Consider the following 21,702-nt stretch of genomic DNA (forward strand, 5'->3'; position numbering starts at 1 on the left):
GCGGGAGCCCGCGGCATTTAGGCCGGTGTTGGCCGGCGAGCGCGCGTGCGCGAGCGCGCAAAGACGCCCTCCTCGGCCGCTCCCCTCCACTGGGGGTCTAGCGCACAGCTCAGCTGTCCCCGCCTCTCCCGAGGCTCGCGCCCTCGGGGTAAGTACCTAGCGCCTGGAGGAGGGTGGGGTGAGTCCGCCGGAGAAAGGTTGGAGGCGGATAGGGCTGGGAGAAAGGGAAAAACCGCCCTCGCGAAGCGAAGAGCTCAGCTACCGGGCAGGAGTCTGCAGAAGACACGCCTCCATCCCTCACGCCCCTCGGGGCTGCGGAAGTGCCCTGGAGACTGGAGCGGCACGGAGGCGCCAGGTGGACTACCATTCCCAGAAGGCGGCGCGAGCCTGCGCCTACTGCTCCCGGCAATACCTGCGCGCCAGGCCTTTTTTTTTTTTTTTTTTTCCCTCCTCCCAGTTTGCTGCCGCCTAGGGCGAGACTACAGTTCCCAGGAGGCTTCGCGCGAAGCGGCTTGGAAGTGGGCAGCCTGGAAGTCACTCGGGCCACCCGAGCTGGCGGCGTCTCCAGCGAACGGCGCGGGGCCGGACGCCGCGGTCGTGGGGCCCGCGGGGCGGGCAGCCGGGACGCCCAGGTATGTGGCCTCGGGTGCAGGGGCGGCCTCACGCAAGGGTGGCGGGGAATCGGTGTCCACTCGGACCCCGAGGGTCAGCGCGGGCTGGAGACCCGGCGGACGGCCGGGTGTGGGCACCGGTTGTGGGGGGCGGCGGCGCCGGGACTCGCGCCCTCCGGACCGGCCGGACCTGTGCCCGCATGGCTCAACTTTGGAGACGTGCTACCCAGCACTGTATGGAAGAGCATGGAGTGGGAGTCGGGTAGCGGTGGGTTCGCGTCCTGCCTCTGCCACTCGGAATCTGCAATCTAGGGAAACCGCACCGAACCTCAGTTTCCCCTTCGGTAAAACGGGAAGAAGAGTGTCTTTTGCTGGGGATTCTGTTGAGACGTTGAGATACGGCGAATAAAGCATTTGGCACATGGAAGACACTTACTATATGTTTGCGCTATTGTTGGCTCCCAAGAAATAGGGTGAAGGTGTTATCTATAGCATAGGGTTAGTTGAGGGTGTGCATGTAAAGGGCCCTAGCACTCAGTGCAGGGTGGCTGCTGTTAACTGAATTTATTTTAAGAGCTTTGGTTTGGGAGGCGGAGACCCAGATTCAAATTTAAGCTCTGCCATTTATCAGCCGTGCGACCTTGGGCAACTGACTTCACCTCTCTGTGGCTCGGTTTCCCTATCTGTAAAATGGGGATTTTAATAGCAGCCACCTTGTGGAGTTGTTTTGAGGATACAGCGAGAATATTGTGTGTAAAGTGCTTAGAGCAGCAGTTGGCACACAGTCAGCATTCAATAAATGGTACCATTTATTCAGCGTTTTTCCTGCGTCCCGGAGACCCTCTGAGGGTGGGGCTCTGGCTGTAGTCTAGGTCTGGCCCACCGGGGAAACGTCTGATCTAGATGATTTCCTCTCCTGCAGCCTCAGGTTCCTCATTTGTAAAATGGGATGACAACATCAGTCTCAGCAGGTTGTAAGGATTTGCTGAGATTGTATTCCTAGTCTAGAGCCATGTCTTACTAAGTAGCAGCGCGTATGTATTATAATTGTTCTTCTTCAATGTTCTCCATCTGGCCCAGAGACTGTCTAACTGTGGGCTGTGACATGACAGCCCTGAGCTCCCCCACACATTCACTCCCAGCCTCAGTGTCCCATCTGTGAAATGGTAGTCACAGGATTTTGTGCCAGGCTTGTTTTGATGATTCCAGGAGATAATTCATGTTTAGTGTTTAGCACAGGGCAGGGTGCATAGTAAGCATTTAATAAACATATCTTGTTTCTCTTAAGAGGCCTTTGCTGCTTCTGTTTATATACAGAGCAGAGCAGGGATGAGGTTAGTGCCCCCCCCCCCCCAGTTTTTATTCATCAAAGATTAAATTCTGGAACATGCACCATATAGGAGCCTGAGAAGAGATGGCACTGGCCTACTGTCAGCAGCCCCCTGCTCACCTCTCCCACGCTCCTCCCCCCCCAAGCCAGTACATTCACCCCAGTGCTTTATGTACCACCCTAGGGCTGCAAGCACTTGACCCTGTCTCAAAGCCATATTAGCCCCCTGAGCTCCAACTCCAGATGCAGAGTCTATGCTTCCTTGATGTCCCCTGGTGACTGTCCCTTGGGCACCATGAACACAACATGTTCAACCTAAACTTCTCCTCCCAGACCCAGGAGTCAGCGTCTTGGCAAATGGGCCAACAGTGACCCAGTTGCCCAAGCCAGAAACTTGGGAGTTGCGCTTCTCCTCCAGCCTTCCCAGGTCCAGCTGATTGGCAAGAAGGATGGAGCTTCCATTTCAAAGAAACACCATTTCATTGGCCCCTCACGGTCTCCCATCTCGTGGGCACCGAAAGTCCACCTTGGCCACTGGAGATGGCCTTTTCTTTTTCTTTTTTTTTTTTTTTAAAGATTTTATTTATTTCACAGAGACAGCGAGAGAGGGAACACAAGCAGGGGGAGTGGGAGAGGGAGAAGCAGGCCTCCCGCTGAGCAGGGAGCCCGATGTGGGGCTCGATCCCAGGACCCTGGGATCATGACTCGAGCCGAAGGCAGACGCTTAACGACTGAGCCACCCAGGTGCCCCTGGAGATGGCCTTTTCTTACAAGGTTGAGTTGTTTCTTTCAGATCACCAAGGATTAATGCATGTAAAACATTATTAAGGGTCAGAGAAGACAATATGGACTTGGCCTGACTGCAGTGGCCACAGGTGTGGCATAAAGGTCTGATTTCCAGGGGGGCCCATTTTTACCGGTGTGGGCGAGTTCATATCTTTCTCAAAAGTTATATTGGGTCAGTGAGTTAGAATATCCTGTATGGGAAGGCAGCCATCCTGGGCATTTGGGGAGGCAGCGCACATGGCGGGGAAGAGGCTGGGAAGGGAATTTATTATATCCCTGTGTAGGTTTAAGTCTGTTGGCAGAAACCTGTCATTGTGATTGCAGTTGATGATGGGCACCCGTGATCTCAGTCACATTTGTGATGGCCACCAAATTTACCTAAGTGTTTTTTTGCTCTGAGGAAATAAAGCGGTGGCTTTTAAAGAAATCTTGGTCTTAATTGTTAGTGAAACAGCACATGGTTTTTTAGCAGTCTGTGTGGAATGGTCTAAGAGTTAAATGTGAGCCTGCTTTTCAGACATTGCAGTTGTCAGGTGGTAAATCAAAAATGGAATTTAGAATGTGCAGTAATTGGCGCCTTTTTTTTTTTTTTCCCTGTAAAACATATTTCACTGGTAGATTCCAAATTTAGGTTTAAAAAATGACACAGGTTATGGTTAAGAACTTAACCTCGTCATGTGTTTAACTCGCAAGATCTAAATTAAATGTATTTATATTTTTTTTTGTTTTTTTTGTTTTTTTTTTAAGATTTTATTTATTCGACAGAGAGAGACACAGCGAGAGAGGGAACACAAGTAGGGGGAGTGGGAGAGGGAGAAGCAGGCCTCCCGCGGAGCAGGGAGCCCGATTTGGGGCTCGATCCCAGGACCCTGGGATCATGACCTGAGCCGAAGGCAGACGCTTAACGACTGAGCCACCCAGGTGCCCCAAATGTATTTATGTTTTAATAAGACAATTAAACAGTGATCTCCTTTAAAGTGTTTCCTTTTAGCTTTTGGAACGAGAGGCTACTGGACCAGTTCGTGCATCTGTGCTTTCTTTAAGACTGGTACTGCTCCTGTTGCTTAGGACTGCTCTGGTCATGGACTTGCTTTGCGTGTGTGAGAATGGGTTGAATTTGGCTTTAAAAAGGTTTTGCAGAGATACACATGCTTGTTGTAACATGTCAAAGACAGAGATGAATAAAGTAGTAGGTGCCGCCCTCCACTCTAAAATCCCCTCCCCCGAAGGTAACCATTTACTCAGGCAGGGAATATTTATTAAGTATCTGTGGTTAGGATTGGAGATAATGGTAGTGAACACAGTGGATATGCTTTCTGCCCTTGGCAAGTTCAGTAGATGCCCTCCCTTGCCTTTTTCTGTGCTTGTAAGGATGTATATATGCATCTATTGATTGTTTTCTTTCTTCTCCCTCACCGCTCCGCCAAAAAGGAGGGGTAGGGATCAAACCACACATATTTGTAACTTGATTTTTTTCAATTAATAATAGGGCATATCCCTTCAAGTCATTGCATACAGATCTGACTCATTCTTTTTTTAAGATTTTATTTTTAAGTACTCTTTATACCCATCATGGGGCTCAAACTTACAACCCTGAGATCAAGAGTTGCATACTCCACCAATTGAGCCAGTCAGGCGGCCCTGACTCATTCTTTTTAACAGCTAGACCCACATTCTTCAGTATGAGGAGACCATGCTTTATACCACCATTCCCCTGTCGCTGGACATTTAGGTTGTTTCTGGGATTTCTTTTACCTTTGCAAAGACACATCCAGTAAGCGTTCTGGTACATAGGCAGTAGAGCATAGTGACTGAAAGCATTTGGACAGTGAACAAGACAGATAAGATCCTCACTGTCCTAGGGTTTACATTTTAGCTGAGGAGGCATGCAATAAACAAGGTAATTTTCAATGGTTTAAGTATCATAGAGGAAATAACAGGGTGAGGGGACAGAGAGTGGCTGGTAGGGCATGCTGGTTGGGGGGGGGGGAAAGGGTGGTTACTTTAACTTGGATGGTACGGGCAGGCCTGCATGAGCAAGAGGCACCAGCTGTCCAAGAGCTGGGGGAAGAGCATTCCAGGCAGCAGGAACAGCAAATACAAAGGCCCAGAGGTGGGAGTGAGTTGGCTACAAAAACAGGATCATTGTGGCTGGAGAAAGGCGAAATCCCATTTTTCAAGTTCATGCTACTTTAATTTTTGTAAAATAATGCTAATGATGGTAATAACACCTAACGTTTCTTAATGCTTACTCTGTACTAGTTGCTCTTCCAAGCATTTCACACTTACCCTCACAAGACTCCCGTGAAGTAGATAAGTGTATGGAACTCACTTTACAGATGAGGAGCCGATTCCAGACTCCAGACTCTGCCCACATGCCAAACTGCTGCTCTTCCCAGACCCTCCTTACGGGGCTGAGGCAAGTTTACGAAGTGGATGCAGCATTTCCTTTCCAACTTGTCTGACATGCAGAGCGCTGCGGACTATATTTAGTACATCATTCATGTGGCAGCACGAGTGGTCTGGGGAGGTTGTGGCATCATTTCCACTGGCAGACACGATGCGGTCAATTTCTGTTGGGATGTTTGTTTGGTTGTTTCAGAATTGAAGGCCCTTTAGCAGAGCTTGTCCTCCAATAAAACAAGGGTGAGCGGGCTTGAGGCGTGAAGGAGAGTGAACAGGGTGAGCGTCCCGTTTGGGTGAGCTTTGAAGAGGGACTTGGGCGGGTAGGGGAAAGCGTGTTTCTAAGCACCAGGCCAGCATTTTTGACTGTCAAAGTATCAAAATACATTCCAGCAACTACAGAGCTACCTGGCCCTGTGGGGCCCCCAGCACCCTGCTCCCGCCACCACGACTGTGTCCATTTTGATTTGATATAGCCTGGGCCTTATGGGTTGTTTGAATGAAGGGCAGGCCTGGCTGGATGTGAAGACAGTAGTGGGTGCTTTTAAGACCAGGAGAAGTGTGGAGAGCATCTTTCATCCCGCCATCTAGGAAACATTTTTTTCCTAACTAGCCTGCATGCCAGACACTGACAGTCTGAAGTCGAATAAGAAGACACGGGCTCTCAAGGGTCTGCAGCAGTATTGTCCATTAGAAATAAAATGTGAGCCACCAATGTGGACCATATACAGAACTTAAAATTTTATAATGGCCACATTTACAAGAGTAAAATGAAATGGAAGAAATTGATTTTAATAATGCATTTTATCTAAAATATTAACATTTCACATGAAATCAGTGTAAGAATTATTGAGATAGGGACGCCTGGGTGGCTCGTTCGGTTAAGCAACTGCCTTCAGCTCAGGTCATGATCCCAGGGTCCTGGGATCGAGTCCCACATCGGGCTCCTTGCTCAGCAGGGAGGCTGCTTCTCTCTCCCTCTCTCCCTCTGCTTGTGCTCTCTCTGTCAAATAAATAAAAAATCTTTAAAAAAAAAAAAAAAGAATTATTGAGACTTTTACATTTTTTTTTCATGTTGTCTTCAAGATACAATATGTGTTTTACGCCTTCAGCCCATCTCCATTTGTGCCAGCCACATTTCAAGGGCTCAGTAGCCACACGTGTTGGACAGTGTGGACATAGGGTATGAGACTCATACGGAAATCAAGGGTGGTAGCTCACGGTGATAGATCAGAGGTGCTGTGCCCATTGTATCTTGGTGAATAAAGGCGGGTGACGGCTGAAAAGCATATTCACCATCGGCCGGTGTAGCTAACCTCCCAGCTGCCACCCGTCATAGGTGCCTTATGGGCCTGGCACTGTGCTTCGTACCGGCCGTGCGGGCCATGCGTGCCGGCAGGAACCATGATCATCCCTGTTGAACACCTGAGGAAGCTGCGGTCTGGCAACGAGAGGTCACTTGCTCAAGGTTGCTAGTGATGGAGGCAGAGTTTGAACCCCGGTCCAGAGACCGTACTCAAATCTCTGTCGTCTCTGCTGTCTTTAGTTTTTGAGGGGGATGGGCTCCGAGTTGTGAGCAATAAAAACCACAGGAAGGACTCATCACACAAACTGGATTCCCAGAGCTTGTCAGGATCGATCCTCGAGGCCATGGTGGTGCTGGGGTGCTGCTCTAGCCGTGAGTAACTGACACTTGCACTCCTTACTTTGAGCTCTAGGTTCGGTGGAAACAGGTCTTATCTCCCAGGAAAAAGAGGGGACTCTGGGGACTAAGGAGGAGGGTGGGCAGGGACAGTGAGGGAGGCAAGAAAAGGGCCCAGCCTATTGAAAGCCCATTCTAAACTGCTTCTTTGCACATGAAGCCTCTTTTCTCTTTCCGCCACTGACTCTGTTCCTCGAGGCTGTGGCCCTCTGTGAGAGCTGTGTGGCACCTTCCAGCGAGCCCAGCGACAGCAGCACTTACCCAGCAGGCGAATCTCGCCTTTGCTGTGATCCAAAGAGGTACTGCTGGATGGGGGGGGGAAGGGACGCCATGGTGGTTTCCTCTTTCATTCGTGAGAGTCATTGTTCTAGACTTCTAATTACTCCCCTGGTTCAGGGTGCCCCCTCGCAGGGGCAGGATGAATCTGGGCCTCCTACCCAAACAAGGCAGGTACTGGAGATTTCTCAGTTTGCTCGTGTCCCCAGGTAGTGGCTTGGTGCCAGTCCCTGCCCCAGGTGGTGACTCATGAGGGTTTTAACCTGTTCACCACTCTCTTGTCCTGCTCCTGGACAGCGCCTGGTAAGTAACAGATGCTCAGTAAAGTGTCTGTCGGCTGAAGCAATGATACTAGCCAGCATTCACCGAGCTCTCGTTAGGTACAAACACACTGCTCTGAGTACTTTTCATGTAATTTCTCATTTAATCCTTACCACTACTCCATGGGGGTAGGTACTGTTATTGTTCCCCTTTCCCATATAAGGAAACAGGTCCTGAGAAATGCAGGTCCTAAAGCTGCCGAGTGTCCAAGCCAGGATTCAAACCCAAGCCGCTGGCTCCACAGTCCAGGCTCTTAGACACTCACTCTGCGGGCTCTTGTGGAAGGACAGATGGACGAATGGGCAAGCAGGACCATACTGACTAGTTTCAGCCTCTCCACCCTGCGTGTGGTCGCTGTCCTCCTGTTCTGGGATAGCCCTGAGTCAGGTCTCAGCCCATTTGGGCCCAGAGGCTTGAACACCACTCTGGGCATGAGGTTTTTCTATGATTCTGGAACCTTCACTTCCCCTTTCTTTAAATTAACAAGAACTAACTGGATATTTGATATCATGAAAGAATTCTGATTTTTTTTTTTTAAGGTGTAATAATGCTACTGGGTTCTGCTTAAGAAAAAAGTCCTTGTCTTTAAGACCCACATTCTAAAGTACCTGTGAACTGGTAAGGTGTCCCGCATTTGCTTCAAAATAATATGGACAGGCTGAGAGTGGAAGGGACAGTGTGTCTGGGTGAATGAAGAGATGAAGTAACTGTTGAAACCGGCCGATGGGGGTTATTATACTCTTCTTTCACCTTTCTGTGTTTGAGATGTCTTTTCATGAAACGTTAGAATCAAGGACAACAAATTTCACTCGGAATTTGTGTATTTCGAGCTCAGGTGTAGGTGTGGGGGAGTTTCTTGCCTCTGCCCAGTCCACTTGTACAATAAAAACAGGGTTTTTTGGTTTTCTTGTTGTTGTTTCCATTATGGGAGTCAATACTTGGCCCAAGGCCTTGGAAACCCCTTTGGTAAAGCAGCGCCCAGGAGCAGCGAGGACACCAGTGAAGGTCCCAGTGGCCACACGCGTCCCCGGCTGCTCTGAGTACTGGCCACGGTGGCACTGGCCCTCTGAGGCAGTTTACAGAGGTCCCACTTGCCTGAGATCTGTTTTCCTCCAGCACCTGACCGTGGGGGCCCCGCCCACATTTTTTCCAAAGACGTGTTTCAACAGGAGGCCTCAGATCCTCCCCCAGTCCTCCCCTCAGGACAGACATGCACAGATCCTTCCTTTGATGGGTCTTTGTTAGGGCCCCACAGAGAACCAGAACCCAGCGTTTGGTTCGCTCTCGCACGGCAGCAGGAGGCAGGGAAGGGGCCCCCTTTCGGTTCTGGCTTTTGACAGCAGAAGGGGCCAGATGCAGCTTGTGACAGACGGAGCCTTGGACGTGATGATGCTCCCCATCCAGCCAGCAGTTCAGACTCCTTTACCACGTATATGCACCCCACCCCCCCCCCACTCCACATATGTAGAGGGTCCTGTTGCATTTGTTCTTTGGGGGACTCTCACTTAATCCGTGTGTGGCAGAAATCCTTGTGTGGAAATGGCAGGAAAAGAGAACACCCTCATTTTGAGGGGGGCGGTCTCTGCTTATCGTTTGCCTGCCAGGTAGGTAGACATGGGTGACGGGGACAGGAGCTCTGGTCTGATCCTGCCACAGGCTGGCATTTGTTCCGTCTCCTGATTCGATCTTTTCTCCAGTGCCCGGTTTCTCTAGGTGCGTGGGCAGGAAGGCAGAACTCCTCCTGCAGCCCTCCGGCTTCCTCAGCCTTCTGCCCCCAGCATCCTCTTCAATTCTGTCCTGTCTTCTCCTTTCAAAGGCTTTGAGGTGAGTCCAGTGTGGAGAAAACGTGAGGAGGCACTGTTACCAGCTTAGCTTGATTTTCCCATGTTGCCAGTGTAGACCTGCATGCGTGGTGTCCGAGGGTGGCAAACCCCCAATAGTCTGATTTTTCAACATAGGCATTCGATGGGGATTCACGGAGCTGAGCACTCTTCTAGGAACGAGGGAGACAGCAGTGAGCAAGACAGAAAAGCTTCTCCCCTCCTGGGGCTCTCATTCAAGTGGGGGATTAGACAGTAAACAAGAGAACTCAGGAAGATGTATGCTGTGTCAGGTGGTAATAAGCACTAAGCAGAAGAACTTAAACAGGGAAAGTGGATAGGAAGTATTAGGGTGGGGGGTGTTGAAGTTTTAGACAGGGTGGCCAGAGATGTCCTCCGTGGGAGGTGCATGAGTTCAGGCCTGAAGGAGGTAAGGCAGTGTGAGCGGGTGGGGGTGTCTAGGCAGAGGGAGCAGCCAGTGCAAAGGCCCTGAGACATGGGCCTTGGGGGGATTGAGGAGCTCACAAGGAGGCCCACGTGGCCAGAGCAAGGGATGAGGACAGAGAAATGACAGGCTTGATAATCTCTTAGGATCCAGTATAAGTTTGTCTCTGAGATCGGAAGATATTGCAGGGTTGAGTGATTTATTACATTTCATTAAATTTTGAAAAGTGACCACATATGCATGGAACCAAAGGAACAAAAATAAGGCACTCACCTCCCTTGCGCAGAGGCCACCACCATCCCAGTTTCTTGCCGGCGACCAACCTCTTTGACATTGCATTGAGTCAGTTTCCTGGCTTGTATTAGGTCAAACCATACGAAATTACTTTTTTGCAGGGCCTAGAGTGTTTGAATATTGGCAGTTTTATGAGGTTCAGCCTAATAGCTTCCTTTCCAAAGCCTGAGAAATCGACCAGTGCTTTCTTGCTGCAGGGGTTAGTGGTCAGAGGTCAGGACCTCCTCCCCCTTTGTGCATCCCACACTGCTCTGTCAGTGACAGGCCCAATGCTGTCAGCGACACCAATGAGTACAGAACCCCTGCCGCACCCAGAGCACCATACCAGTCTTGCTGTTAAGTCTGACAAGAGGCTGCCTCTTCCTGCTGGGACCTTACCTGGGGGTGGCGTTAGTCATTCTTTGGCTTTCTGTATCTTGGTGCCACCAGTTTTGAAATCACAGAGAGCACCCAGAGGGAAGGGCACCCCTGGCCTCTTGCCGGATGTTTGGCATGACTCACACGGTGGGGGTGCTCTCTGGGGCCGGGCAGAACTTCTGGGCATTCTGGATCAGAAACTGGGCAGAATAGCTGGCAGAGTGCCCAGCCCGGGCTGTCCGTGAGGTATCTGCTGGGACCGCAGAGGCTCAGGCTACGGGAGGAGGTCCGAGGATGATGGAGAAGGGCCTTCAGCCCCTCCTGTGTGCCGCACCCATGCACTGACCAGACAGTCTCGTGCCTCTAGAAGCCCCGGGCGCTGGGCTGGGTTCTGGGTGTAAAATAAAGGTAAAGGAGTTTTGGATGCAGCTTTGGAGGAGCTCAGTCAGGAAGTTGTGTCAGTTGGTGCGCCTTTGGTTGCTAATAGTAGTAGTAGCGACGACAGCAGCAGCAGATAGGTAATTTATGTAACTTCTACCCTATGCTAGGCGCTGCGCTAGGCGCTTCCCACGAAGTGACTCATCCCAGCCTCCCAACAACCCTGTAAGAACTCTTACTATCCCCCTTGTTGCAGATGAGACAGTTAAATTTAAATAACTTGCCCAAGGTTGCACAGCTAGAAAATGGTAGTGACAAGATTTGGACCCAGGGAGTATGACTCCAGAGGCCTCTGTCTGAACTCACTGTGTGTTTCTGGAGTGGTTTGCCACCCTCAGACATGAGCAGACATCAGAATCCCCTGGAGTGCTTGTTTTTTTTTTTAAGATTTTATTTATTTATTTTGACAGAGACACAGCAAGAGAGGGAACACAAGCAGGGGGAATGGGAGAGGGAGAAGCAGGCTCCCCGCGGAGCAGGGAGCCCGATGTGGGGCTCGATCCCAGGACCCTGAGATCATGACCTGAGCCGAAGGCAGCCGCTTAACAACTGAGCCACGCAGGTGCCCCCCCCCTCCCCCCCACGGAGTGCTTGTTAAAACCCAGATTGCCAGACCCCACCCAGAGTTTCTGATTCAGTAGATCTGGCTTGAGAATCTGCATTTTTTTTTTTTTTTTTAAGATTATTTGAGAGAGAGAGAGAGAGCAAGCACATGAGGGGGAGAGGGGCAGAGGAAGCCTGATGCGGGGCCCGATCCCAGGACCCTGAGAGCATGACCTGAGCTGAAGGCAGACACTTAACCACCTGAGCCACCCAGGCACCCAAGAATCTGCATTTTTGACAAATACCCAGGTACTACTGGTGCTCCTGGGCCTGAGAGCACATTTTGGGAACCACTGACCTACTGGAATAGGACACCCAGATGATAGTGGCCTGGTCAGATTTATGATTTCATGTAACAAAGAAACCCATAGATTGGCAGCACCAGGATTGACTAATTAAGCAACTCCACAGTGCCTCTAAGCAAACCCTCTATGTTCTGCCCTCTGCCATCCTTGGTTTGTCTCCCATGTCCTCAGACTCTCCTCATGGCCACAAGGTGACTGCCACAGCTCCAGTTGTCACACCCTGACAAGGCTATATCTAGCAGCAGAAAGAGGGTATCTATCTATTACCATTTATCTCTCACAAGTGAAGAAACCTTTCCTAGACACCCACCTCTCAGATTCCCCTCATATCTCATTGGCCAGCATTGTGGCACGTGACCATGCCTGGGCAAATCACAGGCAAGAGTCGATCAGGATTTACTCTCAGGGCTGAGGCTAGAACCATCCTTACCTGAAGCACAGGACTGCTGGGAGGAGAGTGGCTACAGAAATAAAATTGGAGTACTGTTTAGGAAAGGACTTGGAGAGAGGGTTGGAATTGGTAGGCAAATGACTGGATCTGATGCAGAAGTTAGTAAAACAAAGTGGAAGCATCATACTCATACATTTTCATGTCATTGTACTTACACACTTTGTTTTATAATTACCTGAATCGGGACAATGCTTTTGTTCTCTACTCATGTCCACCTTTGGGAAGGTGTACCCAGTGCCTGTACCATAAGAGATGTTGGTCTTGTTGAGAAACCCAATATATATTTTTTAAAGATTTTATTCATCCATTTTTGAGACGGGGGCGGAGGGGTAGCATGTGCGTGGAGCACATGGGAGGGGTGGGGGGGTGGGGCAGAGGGAGAAGCAGGCTCCCCGCTGAGCAGGGAGCCTGACTTGGGACTCCATCCCAGGACCCTGAGATCATGACCTGAGCCGAAGGCAGATGCCTAACTGACTGAGCCACCCAAGTACCTGAGAAATCCAATTTTTTTTTTTAAAGATTTTATTTATTTATTTGACAGCACAAGCAGACAGAGCGGCAGGCAGAGGGAGAGGGAGAAGCAGGCTCCCCGCGATGCGGGGCTCGATCCCAGGACCCTGCGATCATGACCTGCGCCGAAGGCAGCCGCTTAATGGACTGAGCCACCCAGGCGCCCCGAGAAATCCAATATTTTGTCTGAAAATCCAGGCAAATGCAGGCTGAGTGATGAGGCCGCAGTCTGAGGGCAGTGTGCACGTGCTTGAGAGCATTTGTTCTGCTCAGAAACACTTGGCTCTCCCTTCTCTCTCTGCTCTTGACCAATTGCTGTTGAAGGTGCTCCTTGCAGAGGCTCAGTTTCCCCTTCTGAGGACTGGCTCATTAGGTGGTTGGGTGGAGAAAAGGACAGGATACAGGTCAAGTGCTTACCTTTAGTTGCTGGCAGATGATAAGTGCTCATAAGTGTGACCTTTGCTATTAACAAATGGGGACTTTTTTTTAAAGATTTTATTTATTTGAGAGAGAGCCAGAGAGCATGAGCAGGGGGAGGGGCAGAGGGAGAAGCAGACTCCCTGCTGAGCAGGGAGCCGGACTTGGGGCTGGATCCTGGGACTTCAGGATCACGAACTGAGCCAAAGGCAGACGCTTAACTGACTGAGCCACCCAGGTGCCCCAAAAATTGGGACTTATTAATTGAGTAATTAAGTTACCATTTAATAAGCCTGGCCTCTCCTTCCAACAGTCTGTGAAAATGACCAAAAATTTTGCCGACTGAGGTTTCCTGTGGATGCCTGTTCCTCCTGCTTACGGACACTGTGAAGTTACTGTCCTGCAGGACTAGAGAGGGACTGACGAACGAGCGTGGGCTCTGGAGCTAACATGTTGCTGGTAGTGATACTGGCTTCTAGGCTGTTGAGTGGATTCAGTGCATGGAAGTATGTACAGCGCTTAGAACACTGCAGTGTCTGGCCCGCGGCGAGCACTTAATACACGTTGTACAGTTGACCCTTGAACAACTGGGGGTTTAGGGGCACCGACCCCCACACAGTCGAAAATCTGTGTATAACTTTTGACTCCCCCCAAACTTAACTACTAATAGCCCTATTGTTGACCCGAAGCCTTACCAATCACATAACACATATTTTGTAGGTTGTATTAGATACTGGTTTTTTTAGAAGTAAGCTGGAGAAAAGAAAATGTTATTGAGAAAATCATAAAGAAGAGAAAGTACATTTACGTACTGTACGGTAAGAATTATATAAGTGGACCTGTGCAGTTCAAACCCATGTCAAGGGTCAATGGTATTTTTTTTGTGAATGAAAAGAAGGGCAGTAAGAATAATATATATATATATTTTTTTTTTTTTCCCTGTTCAGCTGCCCAGGATTTAAACACCATGACCATAAGCACCCCCTATTTTGAAGTTAGAGGCTGAATCTGATTGAATCAGAGGGCAGCATGTCATAACTAGAGCTGATAGCTGTTGAGCATTTTTTGTGGGTTAGGCTAAGTGCTCACTCTACAGACCTAACTCACACTCACCCCATTTTACAGGTGCGGCAACTAGGGCCCAGTGGGGGGGACCTGTCTCTCATCCTGCAAGGAGATCTGGTGCAGTGGTTAAAACTGGAAACCCAGAGCCTCTTTTCTGGGGTTACCTCCCCTCCCGACGACCACTTTCTTGCGGTGTGACCTCCAGCCTGTGACTTCTCTGTTCCTGAACTTTGTCACTTGTGAAATAGGAATGATAATAGTACACACTAAGAGGGTAGCAGTGAGGGCTGCGGGGAGAGAACTCCCGCGAAGTGCGTGCAGGGTGAGCCCTCAGCTTCTGGTCGTTGTTATTATTAGGGAAAGCCATTCGGGCTGTGCTGGCAAAGCTGGCCGGAGGGGCCCAGTGTTTAATCATTAAGCTGCGTTGCCTCTGCGAGCGAGTGAGCGGCGAGCGGGCGGCGAGCGGGCGGGGAGTCCGCCCCGGGAAAGGAGCCCACCTTTGGATGGTGAGGTTGCGGATGGAGCGGGCGGGCGCCAGCGCGGGGCCCGGGGAGGCTGTGGGCACGGATCCAGCCCTGGCCGGTCGGCGAACAGGTGGCCCGCTCCTGCGTCGGCGCTCACAGGCGAGCCGTCTTTGTTACCTTTGAGCTTTCTCTGCAGCCCATTCAGGCTCCTCAGACCACGTGTCCGGTGAGTAAGGAGCCCTTTTTTCCCCCCTCCTCCCCCCCCCAAGGGACTGTGGGCGAAGCAGCCGTCTTTGGGAGCGCGCCGGTTCGCTTCGCGGCGAGCGGGCCCCGCGCGGGGAACTCCGGCGGCTGCCGTGTGCTTGCGGCTGCTGAGTGAGTCGCAGTTCGGCGCTGGCGCGGCAGGTTCCCGTTTCCGCATTCCAGACACCCACAGCGGGCCGGGGGAGCCAGCAGCCGGGGGGAGCCACCGCAGCCCGCCCCGCCGCGCCCCTCCCTTGCCGGGAGCAGACCCGGCCGCCCCGAACCCCCCTCAGTCACCTGCCCAGTCACCTGCCGGCTCTGTGATCGGGGTGCGCTCCGGCCCGTCTCCGGGGTGAGTGATGTTTGCTAAGTTTGCTGGTAACTTGTAGAGCAGAGAAAGGTAATAATGTGTTTCTCGGTTTCAGGAATGAGACTGGTGGCTTTTTTGTTTTCTTTCTTTTTTTCCCCCCTCCTCTGGCATGAAATGTTTACCTGTCTGCTCCCAACTGTGAAGAAAGGTGGGCGGAGTGTTGAGGGTGTGAGAAGAAAATGGAGGGTATTTCAGCCCCCCAGAAGGAATCAGTCGGTGAATGCTGAGCTCCTGTGGGATGCAGACTTCTGTACCAGGGGCTGTGGGGCATCCCAGCCAGGTACAGAGGCGCTGTGTGATCTCAGGCGGGTTCCTTTCCCTCTCTGGGCCTCCGTGTCCTCATCTGATGAAACCGGAAATAGGAGCAGTACCCACTCACCTTTCCAATGAATCTTATTATGTAAAGTGCTCACAACCTGGGCACCGAGTGGTGCGCAGTGTCAGCTGTCCCTGTGCCCCCCCAACCCGCAGCACGCCCCCCCCCCCAATTCCCTGGCCTTATCTCTGGGTTCTCAGCTGCTGCTGGCTGTACTCCAGCAACTCGGGCCTCCTCCTGTTCCTCCTCCTGTTGCTCCCTCAGGGCCTTTGCGCTGGCTGTTCCCTCTGCGAGAACACTTGCCCTAGTATCCCCTTCACGTCTCTGCTCAGATGTCGCCCTCTCTGTGAGGCCTCTGTCCTTACTAAATAGCACCTTCTCCACGACTCTTAGCCCTTTACTGTGCTTTATTTTTCTTCATAGCATTACCCCTTGACAGTTTATTATCTGCCCCTTACCCCAGCTGTGGGCTCCATAGAAGTGCAGGGACTTCTGTCTCTGTCCCTGTAGGGCAGTTCCTGGCATGTGGTAGATGTGGGATAAATTATTTTATGAATGGATTTATGATATCAGGTGCAATATTGTCCGAGGACAGATGGCTGTCCGCATTTGGGGTTTGAATTAGAATGTCACCAAACCTGCAGCTGTGGGGAGGTGGCGTACCCACACCCTCCCTTTGATCCTCATGGGGCCTGCCTGAGGCATCCAGGTCTCTGGCTTCCTGTCCCTCAGCCCCTTCAGTCTGTTCGGTCTGGGCCCTGCTGGTGGCTCATCCAGGCGGCCCAGATTCATGTGGCAGGGGACAGACGGCCTTGGCCCTGGTGAGTGTGGAGGATGTGTGCAGGTTCATTCAGGTGGGGCAGGCTTTGTCGGAGACGTACACACGTCCCCGTGTATACGGAAAGCCCGCTTCATCGCCCCGTCCTGCTTGGTGTTACTGCAGCAACGTCAGGGAATGCCTTGGAAATAAGAGTTAACCGGCCAGGCCCAGTTTATTGGTCTTCCCTGCTTGAACAGGCATTAATTCTCGTTCTGGGGCTGAACAGATTTTAATTAAACGGTAAACTCGAAGAGTCTGTGTCGTAGCTGACACCTCATCAGTCCTCTGGCTCCTGGTGTCAGCAATTGGTTCTGTAAAAATATCCTGAGCAGGGCTTCCCCAAGCTCCATGGAACCAGGTCAGTGGCCCTCTCGGATTTCTCCCAACAGCGTGAGACACCGAGGGACTGAGGTGCTGATGGACTTCCTGCTGCATCACACATCATCACACCTCTGGGCCTGCTGCTATATTAAGAATGTGCAAAGTGTCAGCAGAGCTGCTCTTACAGCATTTAACTGTGCCCTTCGAGCTCCAAGTGCAGAGGTTTTGGAGTTGGGTTGGGGCCCCTCCAGAGAGGCCATTGCACATAAGGCTCAAGTCCCAGCACTGCCCACACTCTGGGCACAGTGCTTACCTTCTCTGGGCCTCTGTTTCCTTATCTGGAAAATGGGAATAATTAGTAGTTCCTGCCTTCAATGAGAAGTTCAAGTGAGATCAGGTGACCCAGTTAGCACTGTGTCTAATGCATAGAGAGCACTCACTAAATGGGGGTGATCATTATGAATTAATTCCAAGCCCCTTTTAAATTGTTTTCTGTCCCTGTTTTGTGGACTCCACTCTGACCCACCTGCATGTCTGCATCCTCCCACAATCCTGCACCCTTAGTATCAATCAAGTACTGTATAGGTCTTTCCACATTTCCTCCCATGGTTATATAATCCTATAGAGAGAAATGTTATCCCATAAAGGATAATATTACCCCTATTTTCCTGCATTTGGCTCTTCTGACATGGCAATACCATGTAGAAACGCCTCCACGTTCTCAGGTAGCACTCACATTTGCTCTTTTTAATGACTGCGTAACACATGGTGGTGTGGGTGTACCATAACTTATTTGGCCAGGCCATCCCTGATGCGCATTCCCTTTGTTTCTGGGGTTTTTTTTCCAAATTATTATTTTTATTGATAGTCTTCTTTAATTAGATTGCAGGCGTCCAACCTGCTTCGCCACCTTGTTAACTTGAGCTCTCAGCCTTTGAGAACGAATATGAAGTAGCATTAACATAATGATACCTCTGGCCCAGATAGGAGATGTAGTTCTGAGGGTTCTCACCAGGTCTAGCACAACGTTGAACTGTCTACTTTAAATGCTTTTTAATTATAAAAGCGATTAATAGATTCATCACCCTTAATACAGATCGGTTGTGCCTAATGAGTACTTGTTAGTAAAATAAGAGAGAGGAGGTTCATGTTTTTTCATTTTAAGGATCTTTGTTACCAGTATGTGAGAGATTTGGTGGGGATCTTGGATCCATGGGCATGTTTCTTTTTTAGGTGGTCCTTTAATTGCGGAATATATTTGGCTTTGTGAAACTTGTATAGTGGGGTACAAGATAGAGGTTTGTTCCAGTTCGCTATTGCTATAGAACAAGCACCCTGAAACATAAGGCCTTAAAATGACAAACTCTGGTTTACTGAGGCTCCTGCGGATGGCTCTCCTGCCGGTCTCGACTGGGGTTTCTTAGGTGGCTACAGACAAAGGGCGGATGGAGCTGGAACACTCAAGCTGTTTTACTCACGTGACACGTTGGAGATGGCTGGGCCGCTCTCTCTGTGGTCTCTGTTCTTCCATGTGGCCTCGCCAGCCAGTGGCTGGACTTACACCATGGCAGCCCAGGGCCTCCTAAGCTTTTTTACGGCATCGTCCAGAACTGGTCCAGCTCACTTCGGCCCCATTCTGTTGGCTAAAGTGAGTCGTAGGGTCAGCCCAGATTCAGTGCGGGAGGGCTGACGTAGGACTTGAGTTCCGCGGAGCGGGGCCCAGCGGGGGCCCTCTTGAGAGACCACCACCGCCGTCATTTTCTTGCCGAGGTGAAGAGCAGGGGTGCCACAGCTTCCCATCGCTCCAGTGTCCCAGGCTCCTCTTTCTCCGCATCGCTGCTGCCCTTCACCTCATAGTGATGAGAAGGTTGTTGCACCTCCAGCCCCACGTCCTTGTCACAGGCAGAAAGAAGCAAAACTCTTAAGGAAAGGAGTCCTCTATCGGGAAACCACAAACTTCGTGAACTCTTTAGCTGATTTCTAGTTGTGTCGCTGTGGCTAGAGAACTCCATGGCATGACCACTCCTAGCTACAGGGAAGTGTTGGAAATGGAATTTTTAAAGCCGGGCTTATCACCACCCTGAATGAAGGGTCAGTACTGAAGAAGAGAGAATGGACATACGAGTAGGCATCTAGAAGTGGTTTGTCCAGACAGCCTAAGACGTAGTGAGGCCGCACGTATTAACCATCCGTTCAGTAAGTACTTGGGATGGGCAGCGCACTAGGCCTCTTACCGAGGCTGCGGGTATCAGGGAAGGGAGCACATCTGGGGGTTAAACTGATCATTTGCAGCCCTTGACTAGATAATTGCTCACCTCACGTCTCCCAGGTGGATGTTTGAAGTTAGACTAATGATAATAATAACCAGCCTCATTAAGGGCTTACCTTGTGTAGAGGATCTATGAACCAACCCCCTCAATCTTCACAATGGCCCCATGAAGTAGGCACTGTTTACCGCCCTCTCTTTTCAGATACAGAAACAGATGCACAAAGTTAAGTAACTTGCCAGAGGCCCTCCCCTTCTCCCTCCCTCCTTTCCTCCTATTCCTAGGGAGTAGCGCAGTTGGCATGCGGTCTCTGGTGGTCTGGCTCTGGAGTCCGAGAACCACTGCGCTATATTTTTTGAGTTTATTACAGGAAACATTTCTTGTGGAAATGAATATGTAAGTGACGGCAGAACAAAACATGAAGCAGAAACCACCTACTACCTCATCCCCTCCACTCCTACTTCCTGCCTCAATTGGTCCCATCTGTCAGTAACTTGGTGAACTTTCTTCCTCACCTCTTTCTAAATGTATTCCTTTTTTTTTTTAAAGATTTTATTTATTTATTTGACAGAGACAGAGATAGCGAGAGCAGGAACACAAGCAGGGGGAGTGGGAGAGGGAGAAGCAGGCTTCCCGCTGAGCAGGGAGCCCGATGTGGGACTCGATCCCAGGACTCTGGGATCATGACCTGAGCCGAAGGCAGCCGCTTAACGACTGAGCCACCCAGGCACCCTGTATTTCATTTTTTAAAGATGGCCTTTGGGCACAACATCAGATTAATCAGAATCCTTGGTGCACAATACACTAGCATTTGGGGGTTCATCCAAAAATGTCTGTTATAATGAACAACCATTAGCCTGCTACCTGCCCAGGAATGAGAGCATGAACATGAACCTGTGTTGTGGTACTTCCCATCCTATCCCCTGCCTCTCTCCCGGAGGTGACCGCCATCTTGAATTTGTTGTTTGTCATTCCTTATCTTAAAAAGAATTATTTTTGAACTTTATACAGATGATATTGTCAACAAATGATGTATAGTCTTGTGGGACTTGGATTTTTCACATAATATTGTGATTCTAAGATTGATCCAGACTGTTTTTGTATAGCTGTAGTTCATTCTGTTTTTTTGCTGCTATGTAATATTCCACTGGCTGAATATATCACATTTTTGTGTTCGTTATTTGCATGCCAATGAACAATTCATTAGTTTCTAGATTTTTTGCTACTCATGGGCTACTGTGAATGTTGTTCCACATATTTCCTAGTATGCATTGACAAGAATTTCTTTGGGTATGTACTAGGCACCAGATTGATGGGTTGTAGGATGTGAGCATCTTTCACTTTGCCAAATATTGTCATACTGTTCTCTAAACATTGCCACCAAGGGCTCGGTTTGGTAAAGCTTTTTTATTTTCTGCCAGATATGAAATGAAATCTCATCGTGGTTTCAGTTGTGCTTCTCTGAAGACTAGGAAGGCAGAGTATCTTTTACCTTTCTTCTTCTGGTTGTAGCTTGCTCATCACTTTGGCTGCTTTTTAGTCATGATTTGTAGGTGTTTTTTATATACACTTGATCCTGAAACTGTGTGGGGGTTAGGGGTGCATACCTCCTGTGTAGTTGAAAACCCATGTATAACTTTTCACTCCCCAGAAACTTAACTGCTAATTGTGTACTGTTGATTGGAAGCCTTACTGATAACATAAACAGTAAATTAACACATGTTTTGTATGTGATATGTATTATGTACTGTGTTCTTAAAGTAAGCCAGAGAAGAAAATGTTATTGAGAAAATCATAAGGAAGAGAAAATGCATTTATAGTACTATACGAACTACATCCATGGATCTGCATAGTTCAAACCTGCGTCATTTCCAGGTCAGCTGTATTCTGGTTACTAATCCTGGGGCAGCAGCCTATTTAACCTAATTGTAAATTTTGTGATTCCCATGTCATCATTTCCTTGGTTGTTCCCTCACCCCTGTTTGCCCTCTCCCCACCAACTCCATGATAGTTCTTTGTATATCCGCAGCTCACAGTGATTCTCTCTTCTTTGGAGTAGTCCTCAATTTGTGGGCATTTTTATTTATTTGTGTAGATATAGGACCCATCCCACTCACTCTGCAGAGCTTTTTGATCCCAGTGTATCAGTCTGATTAGGTTCAACTGCATATAATAGAAAACTGCATGCAAAACAAAATGACAATGGCCTAAGCAAGATAGAAGTTGCCCAGTGCTGCATTCTTATCATGGACCCGGGCTCTTTCTACCTCTTTGATCCATCATCTTTGTTCCTCCACCTCATGATTCAAGATGGCTACTCAGGCTCCAGCCATTGCATCCCAGCGAGCAGGAAAGAAGGGATGAACTTGGGCACCCCTGTCTCTCTAAAAAGGCGTAATGGAAGCAACACATAAACTTTATACTTTCAGACTCTTGCTCAGAACTTAGTTACAGTACCATATATAGTTGCAAGGGGTCTGGGAAGTGTAGTCTTTATTTCACATGGCCTTGTTTTGAGCTAAAAAAACTAAATTAAAAGGGGAAACTCACTACTGGATTAGGCAGCCAGCAGCTTTACTAGTTCAGAAGTGTTCCCTAAAAATGGCTCTTAAAGGAGCTGTGAGACAACCAGGATGGTACCTCAAGATGATGCCCTTTTGATTCTTTGATTTATTACACAAATATTTCTTGAGCACCTGTTTTGTACTGGCACCGTTCTGGGAGATGGGAAGACAGTAACGAACACAACAAATGAAGTTTCCACCCT

General features: G+C 49.6%; 1 protein-coding gene across 4 annotated transcripts in view; it reads left to right on the forward strand.

The window, feature by feature from the left end:
* The first annotated feature begins 50 nt into the window (after positions 1–50).
* The window catches only part of SIPA1L3 (signal induced proliferation associated 1 like 3), a 232,331-nt gene continuing 210,679 nt past the window's right edge, over positions 51–21,702 (forward strand). For all 4 annotated transcript variants that reach the window (XM_078063034.1, XM_078063032.1, XM_078063033.1 and 1 more), the window contains exon 1: positions 51–632. The gene's annotated coding sequence lies outside the window, so the exon portion shown is untranslated. The remainder of the gene's footprint in view (positions 633–21,702) is intronic.

Source organism: Halichoerus grypus, chromosome 15 (genome assembly GCF_964656455.1).
Source record: "Halichoerus grypus chromosome 15, mHalGry1.hap1.1, whole genome shotgun sequence".
Taxonomy (NCBI): Eukaryota; Metazoa; Chordata; class Mammalia; order Carnivora; family Phocidae; genus Halichoerus; species Halichoerus grypus.